At 50.9% G+C, this 25,096-nt stretch overlaps 1 protein-coding gene across 3 annotated transcripts in view; it reads left to right on the forward strand.

Annotated features, from left to right (window-relative positions):
* LOC140201530 (uncharacterized) overlaps window positions 1-25,096 on the forward strand; it is an 85,751-nt gene that overhangs the window by 7,318 nt on the left and 53,337 nt on the right. Inside the window, exon 1 of one of the 3 annotated variants that reach the window (XM_072265778.1) lies at window positions 12,510-12,622. The exons of the other annotated variants lie outside the window; for them this stretch is intronic. The gene's annotated coding sequence lies outside the window, so the exon portion shown is untranslated. Of the gene's footprint in view, window positions 1-12,509; window positions 12,623-25,096 lie in introns of those variants that run through there. 3 annotated transcript variants of the gene reach the window in all.

Below are 25,096 nucleotides of genomic sequence, written 5' to 3' on the forward strand. Positions count from 1 at the left end.
GAGTGTTGTCTCTGTGTTCCAGGGGGTGATGTCTCTGTGTCTCCAGGGGGTGATGTCCCTGTGTCTCCAGGGGGTGGCATTCTGTGTTCCAGGGGGTGGTGTCCCTGCTTTTCCAGGGGGTGGTGTCTCTGTGTTTCCAGGGGGTGATGTCTCTGTGTTCCAGGGGTTGATGTCTCTGAGTTTCATGGGGGTGGTTTCTCTGTGTTTCCAGGGAGTGATGTCTCTGTGTTTCCAGGGGGTGATGTCTCTGAGTTTCATGGGGGTGCTGTCTCTGTGTTCCAGGGGGTGGTGTCTCTGTGTTTCCTTGGGGTTCTGTCCCTGTGTCTCCAGAGGGTGATGTCTCTGTGTTTCCAGGGGGTGATGTCTCTGTGTTCCAGGGGGTGATATCCCTGTCTTCCAGGGGGTGGTGTCTCTGTGTTCCAGGGGGTGATATCCCTGTGTTCCAGGGGGTGGTGTCTCTGTGTTGCAGGTGTGGTGTCCCTGTGTTTCCACAGGGTGGTGTCTCTGTGTTTCAAGGGGGTGGTGTCTCTGTGTTTCTAGGGGGTGGTGTCTCTTTGTTCCAGGGGGTGGTGTCTCTGTGTTTCCAGAGGGTGATGTCTCTGTGTTTCCAGGGAGTGTTGTCTCTGTGTTCCAGGGGGTGATGTCTCTGTGTCTCCAGGGGGTGATGTCCCTGTGTCTCCAGGGGGTGGCATTCTGTGTTCCAGGGGGTGGTGTCCCTGCTTTTCCAGGGGGTGGTGTCTCTGTGTTTCCAGGGGGTGATGTCTCTGTGTTCCAGGGGTTGATGTCTCTGAGTTTCATGGGGGTGGTTTCTCTGTGTTTCCAGGGAGTGATGTCTCTGTGTTTCCAGGGGGTGATGTCTCTGAGTTTCATGGGGGTGCTGTCTCTGTGTTCCAGAGGGTGGTGTCTCTGTGTTTCCTTGGGGTTCTGTACCTGTGTCTCCAGAGGGTGATGTCTCTGTGTTTCCAGGGGGTGGTGTCTCTGTGTTCCAGGGGGTGATGTCTCTGTGTTCCAGGGGCTGATGTCTCTGAGTTTCATGGGGATGGTTTCTCTGTGTTTCCAGGGAGTGATGTCTCTGTGTTTCCAGGGGGTGATGTCTCTGAGTTTCATGGGGGTGCTGTCTCTGTGTTCCAGAGGGTGGTGTCTCTGTGTTTCCTTGGGGTTCTGTCCCTGTGTCTCCAGAGGGTGATGTCTCTGTGTTTCCAGGGGTGGTGTCTCTGTGTTCCAGGGGGTGGTATCCCTGTGTTCCAGGGGGTGATGTCTCTGTGTCTCCAGAGGGTGATGTCTCTGTGTTTCCAGGGGTGGTGTCTCTGTGTTCCAGGGGGTGATATCCCTGTGTTCCAGGGAGTGGTGTCTCTGTGTTGCAGGTGTGGTGTCCCTGTGTTTCCACGGGGTGGTGTCTCTGTGTTTCAAGGGGGTGGTGTCTCTGTGTTCCAGGGGGTGGTGTCCCTGTGTTTCCAGGGGGTGATGTCTCTGTGTTTCCAGGGGGTGGTGTCTCTGTGTTCCAGGGGGTGATATTCCTGTGTTCCAGGGGGTGGTGTCTCTGTGTTTCCAGGGGGTGGTGTCTCTGTGTTCCAAGGGGTGATGTCTCTGTGTTCCAGGGGGTGGTGTCTCTGTGTTTCCAGGGGGTAGCGTCTCTGTGTTCAAGGGGGTGGTGTCTCTGTGTTCCAAGGGGTGATGTCCCTGTGTTTCCAGGGGGTGATGTCTCTGTGTCTCCAGAGGGTGGTGTCCCTGTGTTCCAGGGGGTGATGTCTCTGTGTTCCAGGGGTGATGTCTCTGTGTTCCAGGGGGTGGTGTCTCTGTGTTTCCAGGTGGTGATGTCTCTGTGTTTCCAGAGGGTGATGTCCCTGTGTTCCAGGGGGTAATGTTTCTGTGATCCAGAGGGTGATGTCTCTGTGTTCCAGGGGGTGATGTCCCTGTGTTTCCAGGGGGTGGTGTCTCTGTGTTCCAGGGGGTGATATCTCTGTGTTTCCAGGGGATTGATGTCCCTGTCTTCCAGGGGGTGGTGTCTCTGTGTTGCAGGTGTGGTGTCCCTGTGTTTCCACGGGGTGGTGTCTCTGTGTTTCAAGGGGGTGGTGTCTCTGTGTTTCTAGGGGGTGGTGTCTCTGTGTTCCAGGGGGTGGTGTCTCTGTGTTTCCAGAGGGAGATGTCTCTGTGTTTCCAGGGGGTGTTGTCTCTGTGTTCCAGGGGGTGATGTCTCTGTGTCTCCAGGGGGTGATGTCCCTGTGTCTCCAGGGGGTGGCATTCTGTGTTCCAGGGGGTGGTGTCCCTGTTTTTCCAGGGGGTGGTGTCTCTGTGTTTCCAGGGGGTGATGTCTCTGAGTTTCATGGGGCTGGTGTCTCTGTGTTCCAGAGGGTGGTGTCTCTGTGTTTCCTTGGGGTTCTGTCCCTGTGTCTCCAGAGGGTGATGTCTCTCTGTTTCCAGGGGGTGGTGTCTCTGTGTTCCAGGGGTGATGTCTCTGTGTTTCCAGGGGGTGATGTCTCTGTGTCTCCAGAGGGTGGTGTCCCTGTGTTCCAGGGGGTGGTGTCTCTGTGTTCCAGGGGGTGGTGTCTCTGTGTTTCCAGAGGGAGATGTCTCTGTGTTTCCAGGGGGTGTTGTCTCTGTGTTCCAGGGGGTGATGTCTCTGTGTCTCCAGGGGGTGATGTCCCTGTGTCTCCAGGGGGTGGCATTCTGTGTTCCAGGGGGTGGTGTCCCTGTTTTTCCAGGGGGTGTTGTCTCTGTGTTCCAGGGGGTGATGTCTCTGTGTCTCCAGGGGGTGATGTCCCTGTGTCTCCAGGGGGTGGCATTCTGTGTTCCAGGGGGTGGTGTCCCTGTTTTTCCAGGGGGTGGTGTCTCTGTGTTTCCAGGGGGTGATGTCTCTGAGTTTCATGGGGCTGGTGTCTCTGTGTTCCAGAGGGTGGTGTCTCTGTGTTTCCTTGGGGTTCTGTCCCTGTGTCTCCAGAGGGTGATGTCTCTCTGTTTCCAGGGGGTGGTGTCTCTGTGTTCCAGGGGTGATGTCTCTGTGTTTCCAGGGGGTGATGTCTCTGTGTCTCCAGAGGGTGGTGTCCCTGTGTTCCAGGGGGTGGTGTCTCTGTGTTCCAGGGGGTGGTGTCTCTGTGTTTCCAGAGGGAGATGTCTCTGTGTTTCCAGGGGGTGTTGTCTCTGTGTTCCAGGGGGTGATGTCTCTGTGTCTCCAGGGGGTGATGTCCCTGTGTCTCCAGGGGGTGGCATTCTGTGTTCCAGGGGGTGGTGTCCCTGTTTTTCCAGGGGGTGGTGTCTCTGTGTTCCAGAGGGTGGTGTCTCTGTGTTTCCTTGGGGTTCTGTCCCTGTGTCTCCAGAGGGTGATGTCTCTCTGTTTCCAGGGGGTGGTGTCTCTGTGTTCCAGGGGTGATGTCTCTGTGTTTCCAGGGGGTGATGTCTCTGTGTCTCCAGAGGGTGGTGTCCCTGTGTTCCAGGGGGTGATGTCTCTGTGTTCCAGGGGTGATGTCTCTGTGTTTCCAGGGGGTGATGTCTCTGTGTCTCCAGAGGGTGGTGTCCCTGTGTTCCAGAGGGTGATGTCTCTGTGTTCCAGGGGGTGATGTCTCTGTGTCTCCAGGGGGTGATGTCCCTGTGTCTCCAGGGGGTGGTGTCTCTGTGTTTCCAGGGGGTGGTGTTCTGTGTTCCAGGGGGTGCTGTCCCTGTTTTACCAGGGAGTGGTGTCTCTATGTTTCCAGAGGGTGATGTCTCTGTGTTCTAGGGGGTGATGTCCCTGTGTTTCCAGGGGGTGGTGTCCCTGTGTTTCCAGGGGGTGATGTCTCTGTATTTCCAGGGGGTGATGTCTCTGTGTTCCAGGGGGTGGTGTCTCTGTGTTTCCAGGTGGTGATGTCCCTGTGTTCCAGGGGGTAATGTTTCTGTGATCCAGTGGGTTCTGTCCCTGTGTTCTAGGGGGTGATGTCTCTGTGTTCCAGGGGGTGGTGTCTCTGTGTTTCCAGGTGGTGGTGTCCCTGTGTTCCAGGGGGTAATGTTTCTGTGATCCAGAGGGTGATGTCTCTGTGTTCCAGGGGGTGATGTCCCTGTGTTTCCAGGGGGTGGTGTCTCTGTGTTCCAGGGGGTGATATCTCTGTGTTTCCAGGGGATTGATGTCCCTGTCTTCCAGGGGGTGGTGTCTCTGTGTTGCAGGTGTGGTGTCCCTGTGTTTCCAAGGGGTGGTGTCTCTGTGTTTCTAGGGGTTGGTGTCTCTGTGTTCCAGGGGGTGTTGTCTCTGTGTTCCAGGGGGTGATGTCTCTGTGTTTCCAGGGGGTGATGTCTCTGTGTTCCAGGGGGTGATGTCTCTGTGTCTCCAGGGGGTGATGTCCCTGTGTCTCCAGGGGGTGGCATTCTGTGTTCCAGGGGGTGGTGTCCCTGTTTTTCCAGGGGGTGGTGTCTCTGTGTTTCCAGGGGGTGATGTCTCTGTGTTCCAGGGGCTGATGTCTCTGAGTTTCATGGGGGTGGTGTCTCTGTGTTTCCAGGGAGTGATGTCTCTGTGTTTCCAGGGGGTGATGTCTCTGAGTTTCATGGGGCTGGTGTCTCTGTGTTCCAGAGGGTGGTGTCTCTGTGTTTCCTTGGGGTTCTGTCCCTGTGTCACCAGAGGGTGATGTCTCTCTGTTTCCAGGGGGTGGTGTCTCTGTGTTCCAGGGGGTTATGTCTCTGTGTTTCCAGAGGGTGATGTCCTGTGTTTCTAGGGGGTGGTGTCTCTGTGTTCCAGGGGGTGATGTCTCTGTGTTCCAGGGGGTGGTGTCTCTGTGTTTCCAGGGGGTGGTGTTTCTGTGTTTCCAGGGGGTAGTGTCTCTGTGTTCCAGGGGGTGATATCCCTGTGTTTCCAGGGGGTGATGTCTCTGTGTTCCAGGGGGTGGTGTCTCTGTGTTTCCAGGGGGTAGCGTCTCTGTGTTCAAGGGGGTGGTGTCTCTGTGTTCCAAGGGATGATGTCCCTGTGTTTCCAGGGGGTGATGTCTCTGTGTTCCAGGGGGTGGTGTCTCTGTGTTTCCAGGTGGTGATGTCCCTGTGTTCCAGGGGGTAATGTTTCTGTGATCCAGTGGGTTCTGTCCCTGTGTTCTAGGGGGTGGTGTCTCTGTGTTCCAGGGGGTGATGTCTCTGTGTTCCAGGGGGTGGTGTCTCTGTGTTTCCAGGTGGTGGTGTCCCTGTGTTCCAGGGGGTGATGTCTCTGTGTTTCCAGGGGGTGGTGTCTCTGTGTTTCCAGGGGGTGATGTCTCTGTGTTCCAGGGGGTGGTGTCTCTGTGTTTCCAGGTGGTGGTGTCCCTGTGTTCCAGGGGGTAATGTTTCTGTGATCCAGTGGGTTCTGTCCCTGTGTTCTAGGGGGTGGTGTCTCTGTGTTCCAGGGGTGATGTCTCTGTGTTTCCAGGGGGTGATGTCTCTGTGTCTCCAGCGGGTGATGTCCCTGTGTTTCCAGGGGGTGTTGTCTCTCTGTTCCAGGGGGTGGTGTCCCTGTGCTCCAGGGGGTGATGTCTCTGTGTTCCAAGGGATGATATCCCTGTGTTTCCAGAGGGTGATGTCCTGTGTTTCTAGGGGCTGGTGTCTCTGTGTTTCTAAGGGGAGGAGTCTCTGTGTTCCAAGGGGTGGTGTCTCTGTGTTCCAAGGGATGTTATCCCTGTGTTTCCAGGGGGTGATGTCCTTGTGTCTCCAGGGGGTGGCGTTCTGTGTTCCAGGGGGTGGTGTCTCTGTGTTCCAAGGGGTGATGTCTCTGCGTTCCAGGGAGTGGTGTCTCTGTGTTTCCAGGGGGTGGTGTCTCTGTGTTTCCAGGGGGTGGTGTTCTGAGTTTTCAGGGGGTGATGTCTCTGAGTTTCCAGGGGTTGGTGTCTCTGTGTTGTAGGGGGTGATGTCCCTGTGTCTCCAGGGGGTGGCGTTCTGTGTTCCAGGGGGTGGTGTCTCTGTGTTCCAGGAGGTGGTGTCCCTGTGTTCCAGGGGGTGGTGTCTCTGTGTCTCCAGGGGGTGGTGTTCTGTGTTCCAGGGGGTGCTGTCCCTGTTTTTCCAGGGAGTGGTGTCTCTATGTTTCCAGAGGGTGATGTCTCTGTGTTCCAGGGGGTGATGTCCCTGTGTTTCCAGGGGGTGGTGTCTCTGTGTTCCAGGGGGTGATATCTCTGTGTTTCCAGGGGATTGATGTCCCTGTCTTCCAGGGGGTGGTGTCTCTGTGTTGCAGGTGTGGTGTCCCTGTGTTTCCAAGGGGTGGTGTCTCTGTGTTTCTAGGGGGTGGTGTCTCTGTGTTCCAGGGGGTGGTGTCTCTGTGTTTCCAGAGGGTGTTGTCTCTGTGTTCCAGGGGGTGATGTCTCTGTGTCTCCAGGGGATGATGTCCCTGTGTCTCCAGGGGGTGGCATTCTGTGTTCCAGGGGGTGGTGTCCCTGTTTTTCCAGGGGGTGGTGTCTCTGTGTTTCCAGGGGGTGATGTCTCTGTGTTCCAGGGGCTGATGTCTCTGAGTTTCATGGGGGTGGTGTCTCTGTGTTTCCAGGGAGTGATGTCTCTGTGTTTCCAGGGGGTGATGTCTCTGAGTTTCATGGGGCTGGTGTCTCTGTGTTCCAGAGGGTGGTGTCTCTGTGTTTCCTTGGGGTTCTGTCCCTGTGTCACCAGAGGGTGATGTCTCTCTGTTTCCAGGGGGTGGTGTCTCTGTGTTCCAGGGGGTTATGTCTCTGTGTTTCCAGAGGGTGATGTCCTGTGTTTCTAGGGGGTGGTGTCTCTGTGTTCCAGGGGGTGATGTCTCTGTGTTCCAGCGGGTGATGTCCCTGTGTTTCCAGGGGGTGTTGTCTCTCTGTTCCAGGGGGTGGTGTCCCTGTGCTCCAGGGGGTGATGACTCTGCGTTCCAGGGGGTGATGTCTCTGTGTTTCCAGAGGGTGATGTCCTGTGTTTCTAGGGGTTGGTGTCTCTGTGTTTCTAAGGGGAGGAGTCTCTGTGTTCCAGGGGGTGGTGTCTCTGTGTTCCAAGGGATGATATCCCTGTGTTTCCAGGGGGTGATGTCGCTGTGTTTCCAGGAGGTGGTGTCCCTGTGTTCCAGGGGGTGGTGTCTCTGTGTTTCCAGGGGGTGGTGTTCTGAGTTTTCAGGGGGTGATGTCTCTGAGTTTCCAGGGGTTGGTGTCTCTGTGTTGTAGGGGGTGATGTCCCTGTGTCTCCAGGGGGTGGCGTTCTGTGTTCCAGGGGGTGGTGTCTCTGTGTTTCCAGGGGGTGGTGTCTCTGTGTTTCCAGGGGGTGATGCTTCTGTGTCTCCAGAGGGTGATATCCCTGTGTCTCCAGGGGGTGGTGTTCTGTGTTCCAGGGGGTGGTGTCCCTGTTTTTCCAGGGAGTGGTGTCTCTATGTTTCCAGAGGGTGATGTCTCTGTGTTCCAGGGGGTGATATCTCTGTGTTTCCAGGGGATTGATGTCCCTGTCTTCCACGGGGTGGTGTCTCTGTGTTTCAAGGGGGTGGTGTCTCTGTGTTTCTAGGGGGTGGTGTCTCTGTGTTCCAGGGGGTGGTGTCTCTGTGTTTCCAGAGGGAGATGTCTCTGTGTTTCCAGGGGGTGTTGTCTCTGTGTTCCAGGGGGTGATGTCTCTGTGTCTCCAGGGGGTGATGTCCCTGTGTCTCCAGGGGGTGGCATTCTGTGTTCCAAGGGGTGGTGTCCCTGTTTTTCCAGGGGGTGGTGTCTCTGTGTTTCCAGGGGGTGATGTCTCTGTGTTCCAGGGGCTGATGTCTCTGAGTTTCATGGGGGTGGTGTCTCTGTGTTTCCAGGGAGTGATGTCTCTGTGTTTCCAGGGGGTGATGTCTCTGAGTTTCATGGGGCTGGTGTCTCTGTGTTCCAGAGGGTGGTGTCTCTGTGTTTCCTTGGGGTTCTGTCCCTGTGTCTCCAGAGGGTGATGTCTCTGTGTTTCCAGGGGGTGGTGTCTCTGTGTTTCCAGAGGGTGATGTCTCTGTGTCTCCAGGGGGTGATGTCCCTGTGTCTCCAGGGGGTGGCATTCTGTGTTCCAGGGGGTGGTGTCCCTGTTTTTCCAGGGGGTGGTGTCTCTGTGTTTCCAGGGGGTGATGTCTCTGTGTTCCAGGGGCTGATGTCTCTGAGTTTCATGGGGGTGGTGTCTCTGTGTTTCCAGGGAGTGATGTCTCTGTGTTTCCAGGGGGTGATGTCTCTGAGTTTCATGGGGCTGGTGTCTCTGTGTTCCAGAGGGTGGTGTCTCTGTGTTTCCTTGGGGTTCTGTCCCTGTGTCTCCAGAGGGTGATGTCTCTGTGTTTCCAGGGGGTGGTGTCTCTGTGTTCCAGGGGGTGATGTCTCTGTGTTTCCAGAGGGTGATGTCCTGTGTTTCTAGGGGGTGGTGTCTCTGTGTTTCCAGGGGGTGGTGTTCTGAGTTTTCAGGGGGTGATGTCTCTGAGTTTCCAGGGGTTGGTGTCTCTGTGTTGTAGGGGGTGATGTCCCTGTGTCTCCAGGGGGTGGCGTTCTGTGTTCCAGAGGGTGGTGTCTCTGTGTTTCCAGGGGGTGATGCTTCTGTGTCTCCAGAGGGTGATATCCCTGTGTCTCCAGGGGGTGGTGTTCTGTGTTCCAGGGGGTGGTGTCCCTGTTTTTCCGGGGAGTGGTGTCTCTATGTTTCCAGAGGGTGATGTCTCTGTGTTCCAGGGGGTGATATCTCTGTGTTTCCAGGGGATTGATGTCCCTGTCTTCCACGGGGTGGTGTCTCTGTGTTTCAAGGGGGTGGTGTCTCTGTGTTTCTAGGGGGTGGTGTCTCTGTGTTCCAGGGGGTGGTGTCTCTGTGTTTCCAGAGGGAGATGTCTCTGTGTTTCCAGGGGGTGTTGTCTCTGTGTTCCAGGGGGTGATGTCTCTGTGTCTCCAGGGGGTGATGTCCCTGTGTCTCCAGGGGGTGGCATTCTGTGTTCCAGGGGGTGGTGTCCCTGTTTTTCCAGGGGGTGGTGTCTCTGTGTTTCCAGGGGGTGATGTCTCTGTGTTCCAGGGGCTGATGTCTCTGAGTTTCATGGGGGTGGTGTCTCTGTGTTTCCAGGGAGTGATGTCTCTGTGTTTCCAGGGGGTGATGTCTCTGAGTTTCATGGGGCTGGTGTCTCTGTGTTCCAGAGGGTGGTGTCTCTGTGTTTCCTTGGGGTTCTGTCCCTGTGTCTCCAGAGGGTGATGTCTCTGTGTTTCCAGGGGGTGGTGTCTCTGTGTTTCCAGAGGGTGATGTCTCTGTGTTCCAGGGGGTGATGTCTCTGTGTCTCCAGGGGGTGATGTCCCTGTGTCTCCAGGGGGTGGCATTCTGTGTTCCAGGGGGTGGTGTCCCTGGTTTTCCAGGGGGTGGTGTCTCTGTGTTTCCAGGGGGTGATGTCTCTGTGTTCCAGGGGCTGATGTCTCTGAGTTTCATGGGGGTGGTGTCTCTGTGTTTCCAGGGAGTGATGTCTCTGTGTTTCCAGGGGGTGATGTCTCTGAGTTTCATGGGGCTGGTGTCTCTGTGTTCCAGAGGGTGGTGTCTCTGTGTTTCCTTGGGGTTCTGTCCCTGTGTCTCCAGAGGGTGATGTCTCTGTGTTTCCAGGGGGTGGTGTCTCTGTGTTCCAGGGGGTGATGTCTCTGTGTTTCCAGAGGGTGATGTCCTGTGTTTCTAGGGGGTGGTGTCTCTGTGTTCCAGGGGGTGATGTCTCTGTGTTCCAGGGGGTGGTGTCTCTGTGTTTCCAGGGGGTGGTGTCTCTGTGTTTCCAGGTGGTGATGTCCCTGTGTTCCAGGGGGTAATGTTTCTGTGATCCAGTGGGTTCTGTCCCTGTTTTCTAGGGGGTGGTTTCTCTGTGTTCCAGGGGTGATGTCTCTGTGTTTCCAGGGGGTGATGTCTCTGTGTCTCCAGAGGGTGATGTCCCTGTGTTTCCAGGGGGTGTTGTCTTTGTGTTCCAGGGGGTGGTGTCCCTGTGCTCCAGGGGGTGATGTCTCTGCGTTCCAGGGGGTGATGTCTCTGTGTTTCCAGAGGGTGATGTCCTCTGTTTCTAGGGGTTGGTGTCTCTGTGTTCCAGGGGGTGATGTCTCTGTGTTTCCAGGGGGTGGAGTCTCTATGTTCCAGGGGGTGATGTCTCTGTGTTCCAAGGGGTGGTGTTCTGTGTTGCAGGGGGTGGTGTCCCTGTGTTGCCAGGGAGTGGTGTACCTGTGTCTCCAGTGGGTGATGTCTCTGTGTCTCCAGAGGGTGATGTCTCTGTGTTCCAGGGGGTGATGTCTCTGAGTTTCCAGGGGGTGGTGTCTCTGTGATTCCAGGGGGTGATGTCCTTGTGTTCCAGGGGGTGGTGTCTCTGTGTTTCCAGGGGGTGGTGTCTCTGTGATTCCAGGGGGTGATGTCCTTGTGTTCCAGGGGGTGGTGTCTCTGTGTTTCCAGGGGGTGGTGTCTCTGTGTTTGAGGGAGTGATGTCTCTGTGTTTCTAGGGGGTGGTGTCTCTGTGTTCCAGGGGGTGATGTCTCTGTGTCTCCAGAGGGTGGTGTCCCAGTGTTCCAGGAGCTTCTGTCCCTGTGTTTCCACTGCGTGGTGACCCTGTGTTCCAGTGGGTGATGTCTCCGTGTACCAGGGGGTGATGTTCCTGTGTCTCCAGAGGGTGGTGTCTCTGTGTTTCTAGGGGGTGGTGTTCCTGTGTCTCCAGAGGGCGGTGTCTCTGTGTTTCTATGTGGTGGTGTCTCTATGTTTGAGGGGGTGACGTCTCTGTGTTTCATGGGGGTGGTGTCTCTGTGTTCCAGGGGGTGATGTCTCTGTGTTTCCAGGGGGTGATGTCCCTGTCTTCCAGGGGGTGATGTCTCTATGTTCCAGGGGGTGATATCCCTGTGTTCCAGGAGGTGGTGTCTCTGTGTTGCAGGTGTGGTGTCCTTGTGTTGCCAGGGGGTGGTGTCCCTGTGTTTCCAGGGGGTGATGTCTCTGTGTTCCAGGGGGTGGTGTCTCTGTGTTTCCAGGGGGTGATGTCCCTGTGTTTCCAGGGGGTGATGTCTCTGAGTCCCAGGGGGTTCTGTCCCTGTGTTTCCAGGGGGTGATGTCTCTGTGTTTCCAGGCGACGGTGTCTCTGTGTCCCAGGAGGTGGTGTCTCTGTGTTTCCTTGGGGTTCTGTCCCTGTGTTCCAGGGGGTGATGTCTCTGCGTTCCAGGGGGTGGTGTCTCTGTGTTCCAGGGGCTGATGTTTCTGTGTTCCAGGGCGTGGTATCTCTGTGTTCCAGGGGGTGGTGTCTCTGTGTTTGAGGGGGTGATGTCTCTGTGTTCCAGGGGGTGATGTCTCTGCGTTCCAGGGGGTGGTGTCTCTGTGTTCCAGGGGCTGATGTTTCTGTGTTCCAGGGCGTGGTATCTCTGTGTTCCAGGGGGTGGTGTCTCTGTGTTTGAGGGGGTGATGTCTCTGTGTTCCAGGGGGTGATGTCTCTGTGTTTGAGGGGGTGATGTCTCTGTGTTTCCAGGGGGTGATGTCTCTGTGTTTGAGGGGGTGATGTCGCTGTGTTTCTAGGGGTTGGTGTCCCTGTGTTCCAGGGGCTTCTGTCCCTGTGTTTCCACGGGGTGGTGTCCCTGTGTTCCAGGGGGTGATGTCTCTGTGTTCCAGGAGGTGGTGTCTCTGTGTTTCTAGGGGGTGATGTCTCTGTGTTTCCAGGGGGTGGTGTCTCTGTGTTCCAAGGGGTGATGTCTCTGTGTTTCCAGGGGGTGGTGTCTCTGTGTTCCGAGGGTGGTATCTCTGTGTTCCAGGGGGCGGTGTGCCTGTGTTTCCAGGGGGTGGTGTCTCTGTGTTTCAAGGGGGTGATGTCTTTGTGTTCCAGGGGGTGGTGTCTCTGTGTTCCAGGGGGTGATGTCTCTGTGTTTCCAGTGGGTGGTGTTCTGTGTTCCAGGGGGTGATGCTTCTGTGTTCCACGGCATGGTGCCTCTGTGTTCCAGGGGGTGGTGTCTCTGAGTTCCACGGGGTCGTGTCTCTGTGTTCCAGGGGGTGTTGTCCCTGTGTTTCCAAAGGGTGATGTCTCTGTGTATCCAGGGGGTGATGTCTCTATGTTTCCAGGGGTTGATGTCCCTGTGTTTCCAGGGGGTGATGTCTTTGTGTTCCGGGGGGTGGGGTCTCTATGTTTCCAGGGGGTGTTGTCTCTATGTTTCCAGGGGGTGGTGTCTCTATGTTTGCAGAGGGTGGTGTCTCTGTGTTCCAGGGGGTGATGTCCCTGTGTTCCAGGGGGTGATGTCTCTATGTTTCCAGGGGGTGATGTCCCTGTGTTTCCAGAGGGTGATGTCCCTATGTTCCAGGGGGTGGTGTTCTGTGTTGCAGGGGGTGGTGTCTCTGTGTTCCAGGGGGTGTTGTTCTGTGTTGCAGGGGGTGGTGTCCCTGTGTCTCCAGGGGGTGTGTCCTGTGTTGCAGGGCGTGATGTCTCTGTGTTCCAGGGGGTGTTGTTCTGTGTTGCAGGGGGTGGTGTCCCTGTGTCTCCAGGGGGTGGTGTTCTGTGTTGCAGGGGGTGATGTCTCTGTGTTCCAGGGGGTGGTGTTCTGTGTTGCAGGGGGTGGTGTCCCTGTGTCTCCAGGGGGTGTGTTCTGTGTTGCAGGGGGTGGTGTCCCTGTGTCTCCAGGGGGTGTGTTCTGTGTTGCAGGGGGTGGTGTCCCTGTGTCTCCAGGGGGTGTCCCTGTGTCTCCAGAGAGTGATGTCCCTGTGCTTTCGTTCCTTCGTCATTCCAGCTGGTTTGGAAGGTGCTGTCTAAGGAGTCAGGGTGAGTTGTTGCACTGGGTCTTGTAACTGGTACTCACTGTGGCCATTGTGTTGGAGAAGGAGTGGGTGAATGGTTTTGGATGGGGGGGAGGGTTATCAAACGGGTTGTTGTGTCCCGTATGGTGTCAAGCTTCTTGAGTCTTACTGAAGCAGCACACACCCAGCAAGTGGAGATTGTTCCGTCACTCTCCTGGCTCGAGCCTTGTAGATGGTGCACAGACTTTGGTAGTTAGGAGGTGCGTCGCTTCCCACAAGGTTCCTAGTCTCCTACTGGTTCTTGTAGCTGCTGTGTTAGTAATATTTCAATAATACGGTAAATATATTGTTCGATCAAGCATTCTTTGATGGTTTACATAACTCTTTATGGGTTAAATGTGAGTCTCACAGAAATAGCACAGGTCATTACTCCAGCACGTCGTACGTGCACACAACACTAACGGTAAAATAAAGTAACCCCATATCCTCGGCTCCCGAGATTTTCTTTCCATTAGTCTTTGGAGTTACAAAACCTAGCAGTGGCCGCATTGTATACATATGTAAGACTAAGGAGTTAACTCTGGACTTGATTAAGTCAAGGTAACACACACCAGTCTTCATCAAGGGGCTGGCAGTGGAAAGGGTGAGCAGCTTCAAGTTCCTCAGTGTCAGCAGTGGATGAACCAGGAGGTACGTTGTCTGCTGAAGGCTAGATCTGTAGCAATCAAGTCTGGCGATCCAGGCCTGTACCAGAAAACCAGGTATGATTTGTAGAGGGTTATTTCAAAGGCGAAGAGATAATTTCAAATGAGGTTGGAGGTGACATCGGATGCAAGGCAACTCTGGGAGGGTTTGCAAGACATTACATCCTACAAAGTGAAACCCAACAGCATGAATGACAGTGATGCTTCACTACCAGATGAACTCAACGCCTTCTATGCACACTTCGAAAGGGAGAATATAACTACAGCTGTGAAGATCCCTGCTGCACCTGATGACCCTGTGATCTCTGTCTCAGAGGTCAATGTTAGGCTGTCTTTAAAGAGAGTGAACTCTCACAAGGCAGAAGGTCCCAATGGAGTACCTGGTAAGGCTCTGAAAACCTGTGCCAACCAACTGGCAGGAGTATTCAAGGCCATTTTCAACCTCTCACTGCCACGGGCAGAAGTTCCCACTTGCTTCAAAAAGGCAACAATTATACCAGTGCCTAAGAAGAATAATGTGGGCTGCCTTAATGACTATCACCCGCTAGCACTCACATCGACAGTGGTGAAATGCTTTGAGAAGTTGGTCATGACTAGACTGAACTCCTGCCTCAGCAAAGACCTGGACCTGGCCACAATAGGTGAATGGCAAACGCAATCTCAATGGCTCTCCACACAGCTTGAGACCACCTGGACAACACAACAATCATGTCAGGATGCTGTTCATCGACTATAGCTCAGCATTTAATACCATCATTCCCACAATCCTGATTGAGAAGTTGCAGAAACTGGACCTCTGTACCTCCCTCTGCAATTGGATCCTCAACTTCCTAACCAGAAGACCACGGTCTGTGTGGAGTGTTGGTAACATCTCCTCCTCGCTGACCATCAACACTGGCGCACCTCAGGTGTGTGCTTAGCCCACTGCTCTACTCTCTGTATACACATGACCATGTGGCTAGGCATAGCTCAAATGCCATCTATGAATTTGCTGGCAATACAACCATTGTTGGTAGAATCTCAGGTGGTGACGAGAGGACGTACAGGAGTGAGATATGCCAACTAGTGGAGTGGTGCCGCAGCAACAACCTGGCACTCAACGTCAGTAAGACAAAAGAGCTGACTGGGGACTTCAGGAAGGGTAAGACAAAGGAACATATACCAATCCTCATCGAGGGATCAGAAGTGGAGAGAGTGAGCAGCTTCAAGTTCCTGGGTGTCAAGATCTCTGAGGATCTAACCTGGTCTCAACATATCGATGTAGTTATAAAGAAGGCAAGTCAGCAGCTATACTTCATTAGGAGTTTGAAGAGACTTAGCACGTCAACAAATACACTTAAAAACTTATATAAATGTACCATGGAGAGCATTCTGACAGGCTGCATCACGGTGTGGTATGGGGTGGAGGGGGGCGACCGCACGGGACCAAAAGAAGCTGCAGAGGATTGTAAATGTAGTCAGCTTCATCTACAAAGCCTTTGTACTAGCCTACAAAGTACCCAGGACATCTTCAGCGAGCGGTGTCTCAGAAAGGCAGCGTCCATTATGAAGGACCTCCAGCACCTAGGGCATGATCTTTTCTCACTGTTACTATCAGGTAGGAGGTACAGAAGCCTGAAGGCACACACTCAGTGATTCAGGAACAGCTTCTCCCCCTCTGCTGTCCGATTCCTAAATGGACATTGAACCCCTGGACACCACCTCACTTTTTTAATATATAGTATTTCTGTTTTTGCATGTTTTTAATCTATTCAATATACATGTACTGTAATTGATTTACTTATTGATTTTTTTTTCTCTTCTACATCATGTACTGCATTGAACTGCTGCTGCTAAGTTAACAAATTTCACACCACATGCCGATGATGATAAACCAGATTCTGATTCTGATTCTGACAGTTCTGAAGAATTATTCTGGGCCCAGCGTTATGAAGAAGGCACACCAGTGACTGTATTTCATTTGGAGTTCGAGGAGATTTGCTATGTCACTGAAGATTCTAGAAAATTTCTACATAGGCATCAGGGAGAGTTTCCTGACTGGTTTCATCACTGTCTGGTGGCTCCAATGCATGGGATCAGAAAAGGCTGCAGAGGGTTTGCAGACTCAACTATCTCCATCATGGGCACTAGCCACCCCATCATCGAGGACACCTTCAAAAGGTAGTGACTCAGGAAGCTGGCATCCATCATTAAGGACCCCATCACCCAGGACATGCCCCCTTCTCATTGCTACCATCAGGGAGGAGGTACAGGAGCCTAAAACACACACTCAACAATTCAGAAACGGCTCCTTCCCCTCCACCATCAGATTTCTGAATGGACAATGAACCCAAGGACACTACCTCACTATTTTTTAAATCATTTTCGTACTAATTTTTAAATATTTCCTAATGTAATTTATGGTATATTTTATGTATTGCACTGTGCAGCTGCTGCAAAACGGCAAATTTCATGACATATATCAGTGATTAAAGTCTGTCACGAGCCTTGTGGCCCATCAGGCCGGTGCTTATGTCGGTTTCCGTGGTGTAAAGTGACTGAGAGTACTAGACTTCCCCCACCCCGGATAGGACACCAGTCTATCGCAAGATTAACACCCAGCGTACGCATTCTCAGCTGGGTAGACTAGAGAAGTGTGTGGTTAAGTGCTTTGCTCAAGGACACACACGCTGCCTCAGCTGAGGCTCGAACCCACGACCTTCAGATCCAACGCCCTAACCACTTGGCCACGCACCACATATGTCAGTGACAATCGACCTAATTCTTATTCTGATATATATCTACCAGGCCCAGTTTCTGGTCATTGGTTACATCGGTAGTGGGGGATTCAGTGATGGAGGTGCAATTGAATATCAGGGGGTGATTGCTGGCTTTGCCCCGTGTTCATTACAAAGTCATTCCTTTCTTTCAAAGCCACAACCCCAGCCATGGGTGGGATATTGGAAAGATGCAAAGGTTAACTTGCAGGTGGAGGCGCTGGTGAGGAAGGAAAGCGCAATGTTGACATTCATTTCCAGGGGACTAGAATAGAAGAGCAAGGATGTAATGCTGAGGCTTTATAAGGCAATGGTCAGACTGTACTTCGAGTATTATAAGCAGTTTTAGGTCCTTTATCTAAGAAAAGATTGGAGAGGATCCAGAGGAGATTCACGGAAATCATTCCAGGAATGAAATGGTTAATGTACAAGGAAAGTTTGATGGCTCTTGGCCTGTACTCACTGGAATTTAAAAGAATGAGGGGTGAGTCTCATTGAAACCTATTGAATATTGAAAGGCCTAAATACAGTGAATGTGGAGAGGATTTTTCCTATAATGAGTGAGTCTAAGACCAAAGGGCACTTCCTCAAAATAGAGGATGTCTACTTAAAACAGAGATGGGAAGTAATTTCTTTAGCCAGAGAGTGGTGAATCTGTGAAACTTTTTGCCACAGGTGGCTGTGAAGGCTGAGTCCTTGGGTATATTTAGAACTATAGAGTCATAGAAAACTACAGCACAGAAGCAGACCCTTCAGCCCATCTCATCAATGCTGGACTGTTTAAGCTGCAGACTCCCATCAACCTATGCCCAAACCACAGCCTCCCATCCATGTACTTATCCAAACTTCTCTTAAACGTTGAAATCGAAATTGCCACCACCCCTTGCACTGGCAGCTCATTTCACACTCCACCACCCTCTAAGTGAAGAAGTTTCCCCTCATGTTCCCTTTAACCATTTCACCTTTCACCTTTAACCCATGGCCTCTCTTTGTAGCCTTACCCAACCTCAGTGGAGAAAGCTTGCTTGCACTAACTCTATCTATACCCCTCACAAATCTCCCCTCAATTTTCTACATTTTAGGGAATAACCTTGTAAGTCTTTCCTTATAACTCAGATCCTCCAGTCCCAGCAGCATCCTTGTAAATTTTCTCTGTACTCTTTCAATTTTATTTACAACTTTCCTTAAGTAGGTGACTAAAACTGCACACAATACTCCAAATTAAGCCTCATCCACATCTTATACTATTTCAAAACAACATCCCATCTCCTATACTCAATACTTTGATCTACCAAGACCAATGAGCCAAAACTTTACTTTATGACTCTATTTACCTGCGATGGACCTGTGTTCCAGATCCCTTTTGCCTACCGCACTCCTCAGTGCCCAGCCGTTCATTGTGTAAGACCTACCCTGGTTGTTTCTACTGAAGTGCAACACCTTGTACTCGTTTGCATTAAATTCCATCAGCCATTTTCAGCCCATCTTTCCAGCCGGCACAGATCCTGCTGTAAGCTTTGACAGTCTTTCTCGCTGTCCACTGCACCCCTAATCTTGGTGTCATCTGCAAATTTGCTGATCCAGTTAACCACATTATCATCCAGATCATTGATACAGATGACAAACAACAATGGACCCAGCTCTAATCCCTGTAGCACTCCACAAGTCACAGGCCTCCAGTCAGAGAGGCAGCCATCTACCACCACTCTCTGGCTTCTCCCACAAAGCTAATGTCTGATCCAATCAACTACCTCATCTTGAATGCTGAGTGACTGAACCTTCTTGATCAACCTCCCATGCAGGACCTTGTCAAATGCCATACTAATGTCCATGTGGACAACATCCACTGCCTTGCCTTCATAAACTTTCCTGGTAATATCCTCGAAAAACTCTAGAAGATTGGTTAGACATTACCTACCACACACAAAGCTATGTTGACTATCTTTCTAATCAGCCCCTGTCTATCCAAATACTCATGTATCTGGTCTCTTAGAATGCCTTGCAATAACTTTCCCACTACTGATGTCAGGCTCACTGGCCTATAATTTCCTAGTTTATCCTGAAACAGGAGGTCGCATTTACTCTAGTAAGACATTGTAGGTTAGTTAGGGCATTATAGGTTATGGGAAGAAGGCAGGGAAATGGGGGTGAGAGGAATAATAGATCAGCCATGATTGATGTAGTGGATGCTGAGTGGCCTAATTCTCTTCCTGCATCTTATATCTTGCGGAGCAGTTTTCTCCTCTGTCTCAAACAGGAGGTTGATTTGCTTACTATTTCGGAGCTGTGCGTCAGTGTGATTCCATTGACGGCTAAGTGGGTGGTGATCACCAGGAGTGCTATGTCATGAAGCCTAAAATAACACCCTGTGCCTTCCTCATGTGGCTGTCAGCGGCCTGCAGTTCAGAACTTTTGATGCACACAGAAACTTATTTCTTTTCCTTGGTAGCAACCAGGAGCTGGGTCATTCAGCAATTCAAAATCAGAAATCAAAATCAAGAATCAGAATCAGAATCAGAATCAGAACCAGAGTCAGAATCAACACCTGAAATCAGAATCAGAATCAGAACAAGAAATCAGAATAATCAGCTGTTCCATTTGCTTTAAAATACTGCTCAGAAACCTCTTTCTTTCCCCTGGTAGCAACCAGAAGGTGGGTTATTCAGTGATTCAGAATCAGAACCAAACATCAGAATCAGAATCAGAACCAGAAATCAGAATCAGAATTAGAATTTTTTTCTTAGATAAGGGGCCCAAAGCTGCTCGCATTACCCAAGTGCAGTCTCACCAATGCTTTATAAAACCTCAGCATTACATGCTTGTTTTTATATTCTAGTCCTCTCGAAATGAACGCAAACATTGCATTTGCTTTCCTTACCACTGACTGAATGGGAAGTTAACCTTTAGGGTACTGTATCTTGCACGAGGACTCCCAAGTCCCTTTGCACCTCTGATTTTTGAATCCTCTACCCCTTTAGAAGATAGTCTATGCCTTTATTCTTTCTACAAAAAGTGCACGGCCATACACTTCCCTACACTATATTTCGTCTGCCATGCCTTTGCCCATTCCCCTAATCTGTCTGGATCCTCTGAAGGCTTCCTGCTTCTACAACTCTTCACGCCCCTTCACCGATCTTCATATCATCTGCAAACTTGGCCACAAAGCCATCAATTCCGTCATCCAAATCATTACATATGACATGAAAAGATGTGGTCCCAACACCACCCCTGCGGCACAACACTAGTCACCAGTAGCCAACCAGAAAACTCCCCCTTCATTCCCACTCTTTACCGATCAATCTGCTACTCAGCTAATCTTCTATCCATGTTAAAACTGAGGGCTCTTACCTTGTTTAACAGCCTCATGTGTGGCACCTTGTTAAAAGCCTTCTGAAAATCCAACTAATTTACAGTGACCAATTAACCTACTGGTCCTCGGGTCTTTGTAATGTCGGAGTTTGTGTGCCTGTGAGTGTATGCATATTTATGTGTGCATGTGCATATGTGTCGGTGTGGGTGAGATTATGAGTATGTGTGTGTGTGTGTGTGTGAGTGTGTGTATATCTGTGTGTGTGTGTGTCTCTGTATGTGTGTGTGTGTGTGTGTGTGTGTGTGTGTGTGTGTGTGTGTGTGTTTGTTCTTAGGGCTGTGCCCGGGATGCCAGGATCCATCTCATGAAGCGAATGTTTGAGATGTGTTTGTGTGTGGGAGTGGTACTGGGGACTGGGGGTTGTGAGGACTGTGAGGACTGCAGAAGGGATGCAGAAGAGGTTGACAGGAATGCTTCCTGCATTATTAGAATCAGAATCGGGTTTAATATCACCAATACGTCATGAAATTTGTGGACTTTGCAGGAGCAAAACAATGCAATATATAATAACAGAAAACAACTGTGAATTTCATTAAGTATATGTACATATTAAACAGTGCAAAAATAAAAATCAAAAAGTAGTGAATTAGTGTTCATGGGTTTCAATATCCATTCTGAAATCAGATGACAGAAGGGAAGAAGCTGTTCATAAATTGTTGACAGTGTCCATCAGGCTTCTGTACCTCCTTCCTGATGGTAGCAATGGCAACAAGGAGCAATCTGAGCGATGGGGGTCCTCAATGGTGGATGCCGCCTTTTTGAGGCATTGCCTTTTGAAGATGTCCTGGACTACAGAGGCCAGTGCCCATGATGGAGCTGAATAACTTTACAACTCTCTGCAGCTTACTCCAGTCCCGTGCAGTAGCCCCCGCACCTCCCCCTGCCATAGCAGATGGGGATGCAGCCAGTTGGAATGCTCTCCATGGTACATCTGTAAGAATTTGCCAGTGTCTTTGACAACATATCAAATCTCCTAATGAAGTATAGCCACTGTTACACCTTCTTTGTAACTGCATTAATATGCTGTGCCCAAGTTAGATCTTCAGAGATATTGACACCCAGGAACTTGAAATTGCTCACTCTCTCCACGTCCGAACCCTGTATGAAGACTGGCGTGTGTTCATTCATCTTACCCTTTCCAAGTCCACAATCACACCCATGGAACCAACTTGCTAATCTGTTTGACTTTCGAAAGTAGGAGGAAACTGGAGCACCTAGAGGAAACCAACGCAGTCACAGGGAGAAGGTACAAACCCTTTATTGACACCAGTGGGGTTTAAGCTCAGGTCAGATCACTGGTACTGTCATAGTGTTACACTGGCCTCTACACCACTGTGTTGCCTAAGTGATCTAAAATCATGAGAGATACGGATAAGATGGATGGGCACTGTCTTTTCCCCGCGGTAGGGTCACAGAATGAAACAGCACAGGCCATTTGGCCCATCTAGTCCATACCAACCTGATCTTTTGCCTAGTCCCATCTACTTGCACCTGGACCACAGCCCTCCATTCCCTCTCACCTGTGTACCTATCCATTTGAGCCAACCTCTACCAATTCTGCTGGTAGCTCGTTCCACACTCTGAGTGAAGATAATTCCCCCTCAGATTCCCCTTAAGTAAGACAAGGTTGCAAGCGGAGCAGCTGGAAGAGCCGCTGCCTCATAAGACCATAAGGCACAGGAGCAGAATTAGGCCATTCAGCCCATCAAGTCTTCTCTGCCATTCCATCATGGTTGATCCCAGATCCCACTCAAACCCGTACACCTGCCTTCTCACCATATCGTTTGATGCCCTGACCAATCACGAAACAATCAACTTCTGCCTTAAGTATATCCACGGACTTGGCCTCAACCACTGTCAGTCACAGTGCATTCCACAGATTCACTGCTCTCTGGCTAAAAATAATTCCTTCTTACTTCCGTTCTAAAAGTTTGCTCCTCAGTTTTGAGGCTGTGTCCTCTGGTTCTGGACACACCCACCATAGGAAACATCTTCTCCACATCCACTCTATCTAGTCCTTTCAACATTTGGTAGTTTTCAATGAGATACCCCCCACATTCTTCTACATTCCAGTGAGCACACTCAGTGATCACTTTATTAGGCACAGAAGGTAACTAATAAAGCGGTCACTAGGTGTAACTTCGTAACTCCTAGGCTCAATGCCTGGCCATCTTCCCTGCAACACAATGTTGAGAGAGAGGTATGTGGTGGGACATCTAGACAGAGAAGTTTTGCATGCCCCTCAGGCTCCCTCTGGGGGCTGCATCAGGTGCACTGATAACAGAGGTGCAGTAATCTCTGTAAAAGGGAATAATGGCCAGCTGAGCAGCCTCCCTGGGGTGCTGGAGGCATCTTCATGCAAACGATGAAGGAAGTCAAACGAGAAATGAGGGAAAAGGTACATCGGACAAAAGATGGAGTGTTCCTTTACTTTGAAGTCACTGTGGAAGTGAAGTAGATATCAAAGGAGAAATGGAAGGTCCTGCAATCACAAGCCCATTCATCAAGGATTGACCGATGTCTGGCACAAGATTATCTCCAACGTTGGCAGCACAGCATAAGAGTTCTAAAAGTGTAACCTGCCTGTACAAATCAATAATATTTTTACCCACCCAGGAAAAGTACGCAGAGCAAAGTGAAAAAGTAACAATGCAGAATAAAGAGCAACAGGTACAGAGAATCTGCAGTGCAGGGAGACAAGAAGGTCCTGGATCATAATGAGGTAGATTATGAGGACAAGAGTCTATCATTTGGCACGAGGAAACAATACAATAGTCTGACAGCATTGGGGTAAACTGTGCTGGACCCTGCTGTGACAGTGGAGTAGAAACTGTCCCCGGGCCTGCCGTTACACAGGGGTAGAAACTGTCTTTCACCCTGGAGTTACAAAGGGGTAGACGTGCTCCTTGACCCTGGTGTTACAGAGGTTTTAAACTGTCCTTGATGCAGGTGTTACAGAGGCTAGAAATGGTATATGACCCTGGTGGTAGAATGAGGTAGAAACTGTCCCTGACTATGGTGTTAAAGTGGGTTAGAAACTGCCCTTGACCCTGATGTTACAGAGGGGTAGATTCTGTCCATGACCCTGATGTTACACTGGGGTAGATACTGTCTTTCACTCTGGTATTACAGTGGGGTAGAAACTGTCTTTCACTCTGGTATTACAGTGGGGTAGATACTGTCCCCGATCCTGGTGTTACAGTGGGGTAGAAACTGTCTTTCACTCTGGTATTACAGTGGGATAGAAACTGTCCCTGATCCTGGTGTTACACTGGGATAGAAACTGTCCCCAATCCTGGAGTTACACTGGGATAGAAACTGTCCCCAATCCTGGTGTTACAGAGGGAGGAAACTGTCGTTCACTCTGGTATTACAGTGGGGTAGATACTGTCCCTGATCCTGGAGTTACACTGGGATAGAAACTGTCCCCGATCCTGGTGTTACAGTGGAGTAGAAACTATCCCCGATCCTGATGTTACACTGGGGTAGAAACTGTCTTTCATTCTGGTATCACACTGGGGTAGAAACTGTCTTTCACTCTGGTATTACAGTGGAGTAGAAACTGTCCCCGACCCTGGTGTTACAGTGGGAAGAAACTGTCTTTCATTCTGGTATTACACTGGGATAGAAACTGTCCCTGATCCTGGAGTTACACTGGGATAGAAACTGTCCCCGATCCTGGTGTTACAGAGGGAGGAAACTGTCTTTCACTCTGGTATTACAGTGGGGTAGAAACTGTCCCTGATCCTGGTGTTACACTGGGATAGAAACTGTCCCTGATCCTGGAGTTACACTGGGATAGAAACTGTCCCCGATCCTGGTGTTACAGAGGGAGGAAACTGTCTTTCACTCTGGTATTACAGTGGGGTAGATACTGTCCCTGATCCTGGTGTTACACTGGAATAGAAACTGTCCCTGAACCTGGTGTTACACTGGGATAGAAACTGTCCCTGATCCTGGTGTTACAGTGGGGCAGAAACTGTCCCTGATCCTGGTGTTACAGTGGGGTAGAAACTGTCCCTGACCCTGGTGTTACAGAGGGAAGAAACTGTCTTTGACCCTGGAGTTACAGTAGAAATGGTTCTGGTACCTCCTGATGTCTGGTGCTTGACACTTGTGTTAGAGTGAGGTAGAAACGGTCCTTCACCCTGGGGCTACAGTGGGGTGGAAACTCCCTGGGCCTGCTGGTGTGTGTGTGTGTGTGTGTGTGTGTGCACGCGTGCACGAGCATGTGTAAGTTTTTGCTTTGATGTGTTTGTACACATGTGTCCCCATGTCTGCAGGTAAGTTGGAGTTTGGGAATGTCTGTGTGTGTCTGCCTGTAGGATTGAGCTGATAAATGTTGCAGTTAATTAGTAGGAAGGGCAGTGTAAATTCTATCAAGGTTTAATCGATTCTAACCAATGAGAAGCTGAGGTTCAGGGAGTGCTGGTTCACTAAATCTGCCTTTCCCCAGGGCTGTGTGTTGGAGAATCTCGGACATGCTGGTCAACACAGCTCCATTTAGAAATGATCCAAGGGACAAATAATTGTTGAACAGCTGTTCCACGCTGGGCAGCTGAGTACACGGGGCAGAGGGTTATAATTAACACAAACCAGCATCCAACGTGCTGTCTGTCTTAAAGGAGTGTCCCTTGGTAAGTAACCACACATACACAGACATACACACACACACACACACACACACACTCACACACACACACACTCACACACAGAGACACAGACACACAAACACACACACATGCACAAACACTGACACCCAGAGTTAAACATGCTGTCATACATACACACACTCACACACGGAGACACAGACATGCAAACACTAAATAGAATAACTCACTGAGGAATCTTGTGTCAGGCATGTAGGGAATGTGGCCTAAGAGTGGTTAAAAAGTCATATGGTGTGTTGGCCTCCATTAGTCCATGGATTGAGTTCATGTTGCAGCTCTATAAAACCCTGGTCAGACCACACTGGAGAATTGTGTTCAGTTCTGGTCACCTCATTATAGGAAGGATGTGGAAGCTTTTGAGGTGCCACAGAGGAGATTCACCAGGATGTTGCCTTGGTTAGTGAGAATGTCTTGTAAAGGTTCAGAGAGTGAGGGTTTTTCTCCAGGATGAGAGGAACATTGACAGAAGTGTATACAATGATAAGAGGCACAGACTGAGTGGACAGCCAGTGCCTTAGTCCCGGGACAGAATGGCTAATCCAAGGGGTCCTGATTTTAAGGTGATGAGAGGAAAGTATAGTGGGAGATGTCAGAGTTAGGGTTTTTACACAGAAAGGGGTGGATGTGTGGAATGCCCTGACAGGCTGGTGATAGAGGCTGATATATTAAGGGCAGTTAAGAAACTCATAGAGTCATAGAGCTACTCCACAGAAACAGACCTTTTGGAAAATTTAGAAAAAAGCCAAACTGTTATTTTGCCTAGTCCCTTCAAATCACACCTGCTGTGTACATACATCTATTGATGCTTCTGGACACATCTTCAGTGATGTTCCTGGAATCATCGGGTGTTTCGGGTCTTTCAACATCATACAACCTCCTCCAGGTGACCCAGTCGGGGCTGATCAGACCCCAGCTTGTGTCCAGATGGCTAGCTACTTATGACTCCATGGCTCCCCTCTTTTGAGCCACAGCCATCTTGAGGCCCTCTCTGCTGCATCG

Source organism: Mobula birostris, chromosome 8, assembly GCF_030028105.1.
Source record: "Mobula birostris isolate sMobBir1 chromosome 8, sMobBir1.hap1, whole genome shotgun sequence".
Lineage (NCBI taxonomy): Eukaryota > Metazoa > Chordata > Chondrichthyes > Myliobatiformes > Myliobatidae > Mobula > Mobula birostris.